Source organism: Acomys russatus, chromosome 27 (assembly GCF_903995435.1).
Source record: "Acomys russatus chromosome 27, mAcoRus1.1, whole genome shotgun sequence".
NCBI lineage: Eukaryota > Metazoa > Chordata > Mammalia > Rodentia > Muridae > Acomys > Acomys russatus.
In genome coordinates, this window is record NC_067163.1 from 26641172 (window position 1) to 26654999 (window position 13828).

The 13828-nt window shown below is 40.7% G+C and overlaps 1 protein-coding gene across 1 annotated transcript in view; it reads right to left on the bottom strand.

Annotated features, from left to right (window-relative positions):
- Dlc1 (DLC1 Rho GTPase activating protein) overlaps positions 1-13828 on the bottom strand; it is a 164713-nt gene that overhangs the window by 119856 nt on the left and 31029 nt on the right. The window lies entirely within an intron of this gene.

A 13828-nucleotide genomic window follows, 5' to 3' on the forward strand; every position in this document is an offset into this window, starting at 1 on the left:
TCCTTCCATCCTTCCTTTTCTTGGTCCTCTATCTCTCTCCTTTCCTTTTTGCTCTTCTTTCCTTTCTTTCTTCAGAAAGAAAATAAAGATCTATTTGTTTGATTCTCTAAGAATAGACAACAATACTTTGGGTAGAAATAACAACATATTGGAAAGGTGAAAAATAGCATTACTCAAAATCTTGGTTACTGACAACCAATATTTTATGACTGGTTTATATATACTCAAAAATCTTGGCCACTGTCAACATCAGTAATCCAATTTTAGCACAGTTTCCTCTATAGTTAATATTTTATTTCTCACGAAACAGTTTGAATCTGAATGTTATCTAGTAATTGAGCCCTGTCCTAGACATATTCCAAAGAGGAAGATTCGTAGAGATGAAGAGGCAGGCCAGGCATTCCAAATGGAGGTTGTGTAATCTCGCTGTTAACATGCAACTTGTCTTCTACCACACTCCTTCAACTTCAGTAAAATATTTAAACACATGAAGGAAGTGGAACAATTAGGCTCGCCATCTGGCTATTTGTCAACAAGTGCTTTGATTCTGGAACATGTCTGAATCAAATTCCATACAGATGTGTAACAATAAATCAATCAAGTTATCTATCTATCTATCTATCTATCTATCTATCTATCTATCATCTATCTTCTCTCTCTCTCTCTCTTAACCATCTGTATGTCTACCCATCTATATCTGTCTAGCTACATTTATCTGTCTATCTATCTATCTATCTATCTATCTATCTATCTATCTATCTATCTATCTATCTATCCTCTATCTGCCTACCTACCAATCTTCATATGCAAAAGAGATCTAGGGTCTGACTGTGGTAACTCTGACTTAATGATTTGTCTTTTTTTCTATGAGCCAATAAGTAACATAAGTCTCAGCATCTCAAGCTATAGCAAGTATTTTCTTTCTTTGTTCTCTTTAATTACTTCCTTATTTTTAAAATAACAAGGAATGTACAAGTCAGGGTGAAAATCTTAGATCATGCAGTAGTTATTTCTGTCCAACCTTTTTATACTTAAAAATTTGGATACACTATGTAATTATCTCTAAACTAGATACTTGCCCCTCAGCAGGCAGGAGAAGGCAAAAACAGGTTTCAATGAAACATTTAGTAAGTAATTGGAAAGTTAGGGAGGAGAGATCTATTTCAAGCTCACTTCCTGTTTACCTAAATACTGCAGCCCAATCTTTCCTAGCATCCTGCAATCAGCCTTAATTAAGGCTTTTATTTTGGCAGTGTAGCTACTTTAAGACAAAGTACTTAAGCTATGAGGAAAAGCTTTGTATATGTGGAAATCTGAAGAGATTAAAAATGGAATCAGTTTTCCTTCATATCACTCACTGGCTTAGAGAAACAGAGCAGGGAACATTGCCTTTGCCTTAGCCTTTCTCTGTTTATCTGCCTGGGCTTCTGCTGAGGGTAAAACAACAGTCCATAGCAGTTACCTTGCTATGATAAGGCCTGGGGGATTGCATACTTAGATACTAAAGGCACAGCAAATCAGATTAAGGTTTATAGAAGCAAAGGAGCTTAATTTTGTCTCCTTTTTTTTTTTTTTTTTTTTTTGCGAGGCAGGGGCATAGAATCTTGGCTAAATAAATAAACAAACAAATAAATAAATAAAAGGTTTGACATAATGAAACAACAGAAACCATCCCAAATCAAAACAACTAATATACAAATTGTATTGTCATAAAAGACGACAAGATATAGAATATTTTGTGGGTTTTTTTTGTGAAAAAAATGTGTCATTGAAACTGTGAAATCTTTGTTCTTCCTTCATTTTTGTTCGGTGTCAGGCCACTCAGCTACGGCAGTGGACATCTCTGTTAAGTTTTATGATGGACGGCATGTTTGGATGTGCTTGCGATTTTATACATATACCCATTTCATAATGAAAAGCTAGGAGGGAGGCAGTTAAAAGAACGGGTATAATTATCTTTTATTTCAATTTATACATGAAGATGAATCACTTAGTGTCTTTTTCTTTGTTTTTAACTGTGGAGAATTTTCAACGGGTCAAGAACAATCCTGACTTTTATTTAACAGCTACAAGATGAGATACTAACTGTAAAAAAGCTAGTGCAATGTTAGAACTTTAAAAACTTGCAATTTAGAAGAAAGATGGGGGAGAATGAGTGTAATTCCTCTTAAGATGAAACAGCCAAAGACATTTCGAATACCCAGTATCCTTTTTATCTTCTGTCAGCTTCCCAGAACGGTAAATTTCTTTAGTGTTTGTTGCTCTCACTCTGCTCCAAAATAGGGATTCAGGACTAATTTGTATCTGTCTTCTTTCGGAGTGGAAATAGATGAGCTATAGAAGGGAAGTTCTCATTAGGCTGAAATGGAGCAGTAACTAATCCATAAGATTACTAGAAATGTATCTTTTTGTTTTAGATGAAGGATAATTGAACCTGGCAGAAATTCACTTGAAGGGCGCTGCATAAGGAATGAAGCCAGATGGCCCATCCTCTCCCACCAGACCACAGTAATAGTTAATTTGGACAAATTGCCATATACATGTTCAGTCATGTGACCTTTAATTTCTAACAGCTTTAGAGCTTCCATTAAAGCAAAACGAAGGGCAAAGGCTCTGCGTCGCTGACATGCACTTTCTGAGAGACATTTGAGGAGGACTTTCTCTGCTGCCTATTATATCAAGTAGTAGGCAGCAGGGACAGGCAGAGTGGGGTTTAAATGGCTACAGTTAAGATGGCAATTAAGTTTTGCAGCTTCAAAGAAGCCCATTTTTAAAGTTCCAAGCAATTTATTTAAGGCCAATCTAAAATATATTCAATGAGAGGGAGTCACTTCAAAATATTTGTAATAGGAGAAAACATTATCTTATTCAATTATTGAATCAATGCGGAAGGCAGAACGAATTGTGTGTTTTCAGCAGCCTGAAGTGGTCCAAAAGCCAACAAATGTATAAGTCTGTGTTTGGCTATAATTTCTTTAAGTCTCATTCATTTCTCCTACACTTTTATTATCATAAAGTCTTCATTTTCTGCTGATTTCAACGTCTAGGTTTTAAGTTAGTTTTGTTTGTTTGTGTGTAGTACTAATGGGAGATACGACTACAAAATACTGTCTGCTTCTTTTTGAAAATTAATGTTAAAACTAGGGTTAAAACTTAACCCCCCCCCCAACTTACCTGCCAACCTGAACATAGGTTGTTTGATTGTCATCCATGTGAAATCACCTACAACATCTACGGTAAACAACACAGCATAGTAATGCTGTTGAATGCGTTCAACCACAGACCTCTGGGTCCTTTCCAAAATTAAATGCTAGCTGGATGGGTGTGGAAGCACATGCCTTTAATTCTGCCAAGATCATAAGTTCAGGACCAGCCAGAGCTGTATATGAGACTATGAGATTCAACAAGAAACAAAAACAAAAAACAAAACAAAAGGGAAAAATGTAACCCAGAACAATCACAATCCATAAGAACAAAACAGAAAACCTTCCTGATATCTGAGAAGACACCTTTTAAAGACTTTCTGAACTCTAAGGTAGGGATTTTTCCCTGTACTTACTGTATCCCAGCATGAGCTGGAAATGATCCAACCGTATAAACTGGGACTCTGTGAGAGAAAGGACCCAATGAGTAAAGATTCTAACTTGTACCATGAATTTAGTGACAAAGTACAACTTGAGGTCAACACCATGAGATCATATTTACCCACATGCTGGGTGATCCTCTGTATGCAAGATGAACAAAGTTATAGCTGGTTGTTCCTGGCTCCTGGAGTCTGGGACTAAAAGGGACAGAACGGGTTCTAAAAATAACTTAGCCTCTCTAAGCCAAGAAACAAACTGGGAACCACTGCAGATTTCCAGGTTTAAATATTCTCTTTGAAAGAGAAGAGGTCGATGGCTCAGGGAGCTTTAGGTCCCTTTGTACCGCCGATCTTTAATGATTATATAAATCTATTTTATATAGAAGTCCTCATATCATTTCAGTTTTCTTCTTCTTTCTTCCTCAGGACCAGCAATGTGTGGGAAAGACCATGCGTGCCCAGTGCTGAAGGGGAGGAGGCAGGAGACCAAAGGCTTTCCCACTGCCGGACTTTCTGAGTGCCTTGTGGAGAAATAATTACAGTATCTCTGGAGCAGAGCACAAGACGTCTTGTTTTGCGTTCTGGGCTGTACCCAGCTGTTTTTAAATAGCACTAATGTAATACATATGTGGGAAAAAACCCAAATAAGAATGGAGGAAGAGAAGAAAGGAGGAAGAGGAAACAGAATCGAAGGAGAGGGGAAGGAAGGAATGAGAGGAGGACAGAAGGAAAGAAGAAAGAGACAGAAGCACCATGTTGACATCTTTGGAGTAAATAATCATAATTATTGGTAGACGGATGCTTTAACCATCTCTGTCCTGACTCACATATACACCAACTAAAATTCGTTGTGTGTTTCCCTTCATGTGTCAACACACACACACACACACACATACACACACACACACACACACACACACACACACACACACACACACGTATGCTGATAGACTAGAATTTTGTTACCTTAAGGTAAACCTTAACATCTCTGCATAGGCTTACCTAGTATAAAGCCTGCTATGTATCAGCTCAATTAACTACTCTTGTCCATGCTTACTAGTCAGATCTTATTTCTGGGCTCCTGCAAAGCCATATGGAATCTTCCCGTGAATCAGAAGAACATTCTCCACCCTCCACTTTTTTTTTTTTTTTTTTTTTTTGTAGCAGCACCCATCCTACAAGATAGCAGAACATTGAACAAATTAATCAAAGCTGTTCCCTCGGAAGCGCGTATTAGCTCCCTGACTGGGGGTTGGAGATCTGTGGATAGGCTGGATGTCAGCTCCCAAATATCTTATGGCTGGGAGCCCACAGGCAGGGTAGATCCTGTCCAATGTGCCCTAGGTTGCATAGCGAGCAGGGATGAACAGTCTAATTTCCTGGAAGCTCTTATAAAATCATTCCTCTTAAATGATGCATGTATGCATTGAAGTGTGCTTCCAGGAGGGTGTGGATTTACCTTGGAACAGCCAGAATCCAAGCCCACACTGGCTGAGCCCACTGTGAGCGCTGCGCTCTGCCAGTTTCTATGGGGTACAGGTATAAAGAATTCCCACCTTTGGCTTTAGGGCACATGGTTTAGTTAAAAGATCAAAACAAATTAGGCAACAGAGCTGGATTTGGAAGCCACATTTTGAGTACACAATTACTTGGTTTTTCTTCTTTCTTGCTGCATATAAAAATGTATTGGGTAAGAGAGCTTTAAGCGTATCTACCTGAGTTGGTAGGTTTTTTTTCTCTCCAGTCTGTAAAGAAGGGAGAGTAATGGGCGGTATCTTCTGTTTATTCTGAAGCAATAACTGCAGAAGTCATTGTTGGGTGCACATAGAAGGAAAACCTTTCAGGAAAGAAGACTTAATGACACAATGCAAAGTACTGGTTGGCCAGAGAAGTGTGAGGTGAACAAACTAGAATGCAGGTGCTTTATCGCTGAAGACACAAAGATAGCACCAGCTCTATAATGTGTGAGGAGTCATGAAAATCCCAGGGTCAGTAAAGGAGGGGGAGAGTGTTGCGCTGTATTAGGTATGGTGACATAGGTGAAGAAAGACAAGACTCAAATCTGTCATTCCATCCTCTCCATTGGAGCACAGGCACATAATGGCAAACAAAGGCATAGGGACAGGCGTTAGTACTGTAGCCGGGAAGCAGAACACTTCACTGCGCTACTACATACAAGGGATGAATAGAGGATCCAGGGCAACAGTATACCATGGTGCTCTAGAAAACTAACCACACCAACACAGATATCTAATCATTCCAGACAGACAGACAGACACACACACACACACACACACACACACACACACACACGTGGGCAGAAACCTTAAGAGAGCAACAATCCCCGTATGTAGTCTCAGGCCATGTCATGTTCTCTAGCTAGCTTCAAATGATACAAGGAGTTGAAGTATTAGAAATGTAGATTTTTTTTTTTTTTTTTTAAAAAAGAAAAACAAAACGAAACAAAAAAAAAATGTTGACACTTTCAAAACTGTGACCCGGAGAGGGACACATTTCTCAAACATCAGAACAACGGACAAGGTGACTTGGAGTCAATTAAGAGAGAAAGCAGAGCCCAGGAGGAAAGCCAAAGCGTTTGCATTTCTGTCATGCTTGTCCTGGTGCCAGAGATAAACAGCAGCACAGCCCTTCATCCTTAGCTGCCCAGAGAGGCATCTAAGTGGCTGCAGTGCTCCCTAAACATAAATATCCTTAATCTTCCGATGTGCAGTAGACACCTGGGAACGCCAGTAGGAGGACTCCTTTCATTATAGCCCTTTATGGAAATTCCAACGGAACGAACGTCAACCTCCTATGGAAGTCTTCCCCTCTGTGAGAGGTGCTGGCGGCATTCTGAGTAGTTCTCAGCGGTTTTCTGGCAAGGGCTTGCTTCCTTCTTGTTAGAGTTCCCTCTAAATCACAGACCAGTTGGAAGAATGATGATGACAAGGCTGAAGCAAGACTCAGGGGTGAAGAAAGGGTGGGTACCTTGAAGATTGAACATAAAACATTACCTTTCACTTTTCATTCCTTGGTGTATGTGGGTATGGACCTGTGCACACCATGTGCTGTCTGTTGAAGGCATCAGTTGGTATCACATGGCTTTCCTCCTTATTTAGACAATGGGACATGTTCACATCTACCCCCTGTAGCTGTCTGGATGAACAATATCCCCCATAGGTTCAAGTATTTGAACACTTGGTCCCCAGTAGGTGGCGCTGTTTGGTCAGGCTATGGACTCTTTAGGGCGTGTGGCCTTTTGGAGGAAGTACATTGCTGGAGGTAGGCTCTGAGAGTTGTAGGTTTGGCTCCGACTTGCAGTTCAGCCTCCCTGCTTCTTGTGTGTAGACGATGACTGACCTTTCAGCTTCCTAGCCTGGCTACCTTCTGCTATCATGGACGTCACCCTCACTGTCATGGACCTTCCCTGCTGGAACCGTGAGCCAAAATAAGTTGCCTTGAACATGGTATTTTATCATAGCAACAAAAAGTAATTAATATATCCCCTTTCTTCCCCTCCAACTGTCCCTATCCACCCCCAACACACTCCCTAGATGAGTCTTGTCTATCTTCATGTCTTTGTTCTGCAGGGAGTAGGGGTATTCACTAAGTCCAGGTAATGCTGTCTATATACGCATGTGTGTGAGGCCATTCACTGAAGCACAGGAAACCTACCAGTGGCTACATCCTCAAAAAAAAAATCATCCTCCTGCCTCCAGCAACTATTCACTGCCAATTATTGCTCCTCCATAAGGGGCATGGCCTAGAGACCATCTACCTCATTTGCTCTAGAACTTTGGCTGGTTTGATCTTGTGTGGAGGAGGTTGGCCATAGCTCAGTATGTCAAGTATTAAACTATAAAATGTGTTGGGATAGTATCGGGCTATTTCTTCTCACCAGATTCAGGAGGTGGAGAAATAGAAGACATGGAAGGTCACAGAGAAGATTCAAACAGGAATTGGTACAGGTGAGAGAAAAACACAGCGAGAGAGAAAGGGGACCAACAGTCCAGGCTAACTACCCAAAGCCATCTTACACCCAAGGTTATGTTCTCACGTGGGTTCAAATCCTAGTTGAGAAAAGCTATACCTCAGGAAAGGTTTCAGGAAGTCAAATGGTAGACTTGCAATGATCCCTGTAAGCAGAATTTGAACTTGGCTATACCTATAAAAAAAGCAGATGCTTAGAACTCATCCCAGGTAAGAAATGTTTGCCATGGAGAAAGAGAAAAAGAGAGAGAGAGAGAGAGAGAGAGAGAGAGAGAGAGAGAGAGAGAGAGAGAGAGAGAGAGAGAGAGAGAGAGAGAGAGAGAGAGAGAGAGAGAGAGAGAGAGAGAGACAGACAGACAGACAGACACACACACACACACACACACACACACAGAGAGAGAGAGAGAGAGAGAGAGAGAGAGAGAGAGAGAGAGAGAGAGAGAGAGAGACAGAGCTTACACAAGCATGCACATCTTTCTATGCTAAAAGCTCTAGTGTGATTTGGAATGTATTTCTTTGCTTCATCTTTTCTGTCTTTTCATTTTAGTTATCTCTTCTCTTTATTTAGGTGTTTAATATTCTAGATAAAACTAGATGACAAAAAAAAGAAAGATTGTAGATGGACAAAAAGAAAGATACCTTCAAAATTAATACTTTGGTAAAAATTCTATTCATGTAGCCAAGAAAGACATAAAGAAAACCTTTCTCCCAGCTCTCAGGTCATCTAAAGGGCTAAGAAACAGAGGAAAACAGAGACTGCTTTCAACAGAGACAAAGGTTAAGAGCTGAGTCTTTCATTCTCCTGTGTGGGGGACCTCCCCTGGTTGTGTGGCAGCCCCACTGTGCTGTTAGGAAGTAAGGGACATTAACAGGACCCTCACAATCTTTCAAGGGCTAATTAGTCCTTTTGGGATATCCAGACCCTTGGTGCCTTTCCTTTTCTCTTTCAGCTGTTTGCCTTTTGGTCATTTTTCCATGCTTCATTAAAAGAAGTAGCCTTTGCAGAACTGTCCATTTGGCTCGCTGTCCTGAGTGAAGCCATTGAAGGGAGCTGGGAGTATCCACGGACTGGGATTATAATGGTAGTTTTCAACTCTTTTAACTCTTTTACAATTAAAAAAAAATGTGTGCACTCTAATGTAATAGCAATTCTATCCTTAACATCTATTGAGGAAGCTAAACACGACATGTGACAAGGTTGTCCATCTTGTTCATTTAGTTTCCAAACACAGTCAGTTCCTCTCAGCCCCTCTTGGAAAGATGTATTTCCCACTGTGTGATACCCTGACTTCCTAAGTAGAGCAATGAAGGTTTGCATACCAGCCTGCGGTCTTTTGAGTGTTGCAAACTACACTTGACACATGGTGGAAATGTTTTTTTAAAAATAAATATTCAGTATTAAGAGAAAACAAAGAACAATATGTGTTATGACTACTACTGTTTTAGGTTTTTAGGTGTATTTCTGTTTGTGAAGACTGAAGTTTAGAGATGGCTAGCAACTCTCTTGCTTAGAGATGATGAGAACATGAGGACTGGAGTGCAATAGGAATGGAAAAAAGACAAGACAGTACAAAGAAAAACTGGGAAAAAAGTGTTTGTACTTTAAAAAGACAAACAACATTCATAAACACTTTGCTAGACTAACCAAAAGAAAGAATAGATCCAAATAAATAAAATTAAAGATGAAAAGATGAACATTGAGAGATACCAACAAAATCCAGGAAATCATGAGGATGTACCTTAAAACCTGATATTCCACTAAACTGGAAAATCCAAAAGAAATGGATGGATTTCAAGGTACATATGGTTTACCAAAATTAAACCAAGAAGAAATAAATAATGTAAACAGACCTATACCAAACAATGAGGTTGAATCAGTAATTAAAAGTCTCATCACCAAAATAAGTTCCGGTCTAGAAGGATTTGGAGTAGAATTATACCACACTTTCAAAGAAGATCTAACAGTAATATTTCTCAAATTATTTGACTCTAAAACTAAGGTACAACAGAAAAGAAGCGATACAGACTGACACCCAATTGGACATAGAGGTAAAAGTCCTCAGTAAAATACTTGATACTGAATTCAAGCATTAGAAGGAAAGAGAAACCCATCGTTGGGGGTTCTTGAGATCACACAGACTGTTTTAGTTCCACTCCTGTTGTGACAAAATGCCCCGGCAGAAGCCGTTCTGCAAGGTAGTCAGAAGATTTTATTTCAGCTTTCAGCCCTTAGGTCCAGTCCAGCACAGCAGGGAATTCACAGCAGCATAAGCCTGGGGAAGCTGCTCACTTCATCTCTGCAGTGTGGTATAAAACAAGGAGTGTGCATATGCTTCTGTTCAGCTAGCTCTCTTTTCCATTCAGTCCCCGACCATGCGCGTGAAACGCTGCCACCCACATTCAGGGCGAGGCTTCCTAGCTTAATCAGCTCAATTAAGAACATCCCTCACAGCCATCCCCACAGGCCAATCTGATGTAGACAATTTCTCCAGTGAGGTTCTCTTCCTAGATGATTCTAGATTGTGTCAAATTGTCCATTAAAGCTAATTATCACAGAGACCTTGACTCTACCAAGCTTTAAAAAAGCAATGGTGTCACACGTTCAGTGAAGGAGGCCTTGGGTTAGAATTTCAGAGTACTAATTGATAATTACCAGAAACAATGATGCTTTGCATAGTAACAGAAAAAACTGCTTCCCCCTCCTTTTTTTTTTCATTGATTTGTACTAAAGTGTCATTTCTCTTTGTTGTTTATCCAGACAATTCTTATTAATTTGCACTTTCCTTCCCTTCAATCAATAACTTTGTCTTCTTTATCATTAGGAAAATTAAGATCATGAGGTATGAACATCTTCAAGTCACTGGCCACATCTGAATTTTTTTAATGGCAAAACAAAGTGCTGTTTTTTTCTTCCTCTGTTCTTTTATTTTATTCCCATTTGCTTCTACTTGCTGAGGACTCCCAAGTCGGTGGTGTCTTTGGTCTTGCCTTTACTTTATACACATCTTCCCTGATCCTGTGCAAGTTCTGTACATTATCTATCTCCTTTCTTACCTGTTCTCTTTCTGAAATCTCTGATCTGAGGAAACACCATTCTCCTAAGCATATGTTGTATAGCAATTTCCTCTCAGATAAAACCTTCATCTCCAAGGAAAGTGCCTTAAGAAACAAAGTATGCTGGAGAATGCTCAAATAGTCTATCATGCAAGGAGACTCTGAATCCCAGGAAATAAACAACTCAAAAGGTTTAGGATGTCTCCGAAACTGACCAGATTCACTAGAGCCCCTATGACTAATAAGAACTTTTAAGAGACTATCTCAGACCAGCCTGGCTGTCTGTAAGACTTTTAGACCAGCTGAGATACTTGAAAGAAACATTTTCCAACCTTTTCAGCTGCCTGGATATTGTAGGCTGAGCATCAGGGTTTTAGCTTTCATGAGCTGTTGATGATGCTAGGGTGGCTTTTTGATGATACAGCGTCTTTGAGTCTTTTCTGCTCCTGTAAGCAACCCTTCACCCATATTCCTCTAAATAACTCTGATATAACTCATTAACTCACTAAGTTGGGCTTCTATAGTATACGTACCTTGATCTGTAGTCAGTTCCATGTCTGGGAGGAACAGATGTTAGGGATGGTATCACACAACACTATCCAGGGTAGCAGCTCAGTAGCAAAGTGGGCTTCTCCTTTACTTACAAGACACATGAGGTAACGAGTGTCTCTCCACTGCCTACAACTAAGGTTCCTGCCTATTAGCTTGACACTCAAGACTTCTCATGTTCCTCCCTCTCCACATTTGTATGCTACTCCCTACCTTCCACCATACCAAGCATCACAGAGCAGCCAGTGCTTTTGTTTCCACTTGAAACCTCCTTTTCTTGTTTTTGTCTGACTCCAAGCTATGTTCCCTGCACATTGATTAAGAACAACACGTTTCCTTTCTAATCCTGTTATGTCTTGGTCATCCGTGTTTCTCAGCACCTGTGTGAATGTAACCAACCATGTTCTGGATTATCTTCTGGCCCACATTTCTCCCCTCTGCTGAGTTTCGTATCTAGAAATCTTGTTGAGCAAAGAGCTCCTAAACAGCAGGACCAGTCTGGTTTCCAACCATGTCCAAAATAAAGAGACCCACAAAGCACTAAGGTATAGCAAGTCAGGTGCTCCCCCTTCGCTTTGCATAACTACATTCCATCACCCAACACCCACTTACATACCAGTGCCTCATTTCTTTATCACATTTATCTGAGTCCCTGTTTAAATATTGGGAGAGATAGGCTAGAGAATAGGGCTGTGTCCCCACGATGAAACACGGTGCCTTGGACATATTTATAATATTTGTGGAGTGAATAAGGTGGTGTCCTAAGGCCCATGCATCCATTGTGTAGATCATAAATACTGTTCATTCCTGTTTTGTTGTCAGTACATAGCCCCACCTAGAAGTGACCCTGGGTTGCAAAACGGTGATGAGTGAAAGTCAGACTGAGTGTCTCTCTTAAATACAGGCTGAAACAGCCTCCCCTGTTAACAAGCATACCACGCAGATAGGCTGCGCCCTCGACCACATTGCAGAGGTTCACCTGCTACTCCACAAAAATTGTTGCCTGTGGACGTTTCTAATGCATGACCCCTGAAAACATAAGAGATAAAAGGCAAACATACTGCTGAAATGATGGCAAGAATTCATTACTTGGTGGGATGCCAGACGAAAGTCAGCTCCAGTTGGTCCATTAACAGCGAAAAGATTCAGACACTGCCAAACATTGCTATCTGCTTGTGCAATTTGGCACTGTCGTTACCAGGACAGGATTACAGTTTGCAAAGCTGGTCGAGCCAATAGCTTGCCTTATGATTTCAACTACAGGAGATACAATAGCTTTCAAAGAGAGGTGTGCCATATGCAATTATAGTAATTAATAGGTATTTAGAACTTTGATGATGTCAGTGCTTTGCTTCTAGTGACCCATTTAACCCTCACAACCACCTTTGGAGGTAGATTACTCATGTCATCTCTATCTCATAGATGAGGTCGGCAGGGCACACAGAGGTTAAATAACTTGCCCATTGTTAGCCATGCTGTGACAGAGCAGGGATTCTGATCCTAAAAGAGCCATGCTCTCAACTTCCACATGCTAGTGTTTCTCATAGGCACAACACCCAGACTGTCTTAGCAGGGCACAACTGCGTAGATTTGAAGATGTGTTAGAAATTTGCATCATACAAGTCCAAAGAAAAGACCTGGTTTATCTTTCAGGTTATACATCCTGAACGTAAGGCTTGCAATGGTGTGTGGATAATTTCAAACACTATTATGTCATGATTTACTAATTCATAGCTAATGCTGTAGAAGTACCTGGAACTGCTCAAAGCTCAGCAGCATGTTCTCATCTTCATTTACTTTGGTGGGACGTTATTTACAAGTAGCACAGAACATCTAAGTGCTCAGCTGTAGTTCTACAGTAGCTGGAGAGGGTACACCTCCTTTCTGTAACTGCTGGTTACAAAGCAAAGTGCAAATCATTGGGAACCGAGGATCCTAGAAAACAGGGGCCGGCTTACTCATGGTCATGCATGTGTAACTGCACACGTCATTTCAGTAGGCAGATGAATTGCCTCCTACACAGTGTGGTCCAGCACTTCTTCCTTCCCATTTCCAGGCTTTCACTCTCTCTTGGTCTTATTTCCCATATCATGGTATCCCTCGACATATGTATCAGCTTCTGCACCTGTTGGGGTCCTTGTGTTTTAATACAGGTATATGTGTATAACTATACATTTGTGCATATGAGCACAATGCCTGTGAATGCCAAAAGAGGGTGTCGGATTCCCTGAAGATGGAGATATACATAGTTGTGAGCTGCCCCACACTGGTGCTAGGACTCAAACTCAGGCCCTTTGAAAGAGCAGTGTGTGCCCTTAACTGTTGGGCCATTTTGCCGCCAGCTCCCTGAGCAACTGTTTTTTAATGGTGGCTTTGAAAATGGAGGCCAGGGATGCTTCATCACTCTAATCATGCACTTGTTTTTATTAATTAAAGACTCTAGCTCTACATCCATGGACTTTCCCTTCCCTTAACTATGGCAGCCCTACTAGAGGAGGCCATGCTGTAGGCATCTTCCATGCGCTGTAATCCAGGGCCATCACTAGACTATGTTGTGGACCGCCTGTCCTCTAGAGGGCTTCATTCAGAAATCTTCATCTTCAATGACTCATTCTCATTTTGGCATCTCCATGTCTCTCCCTTTACATCTGA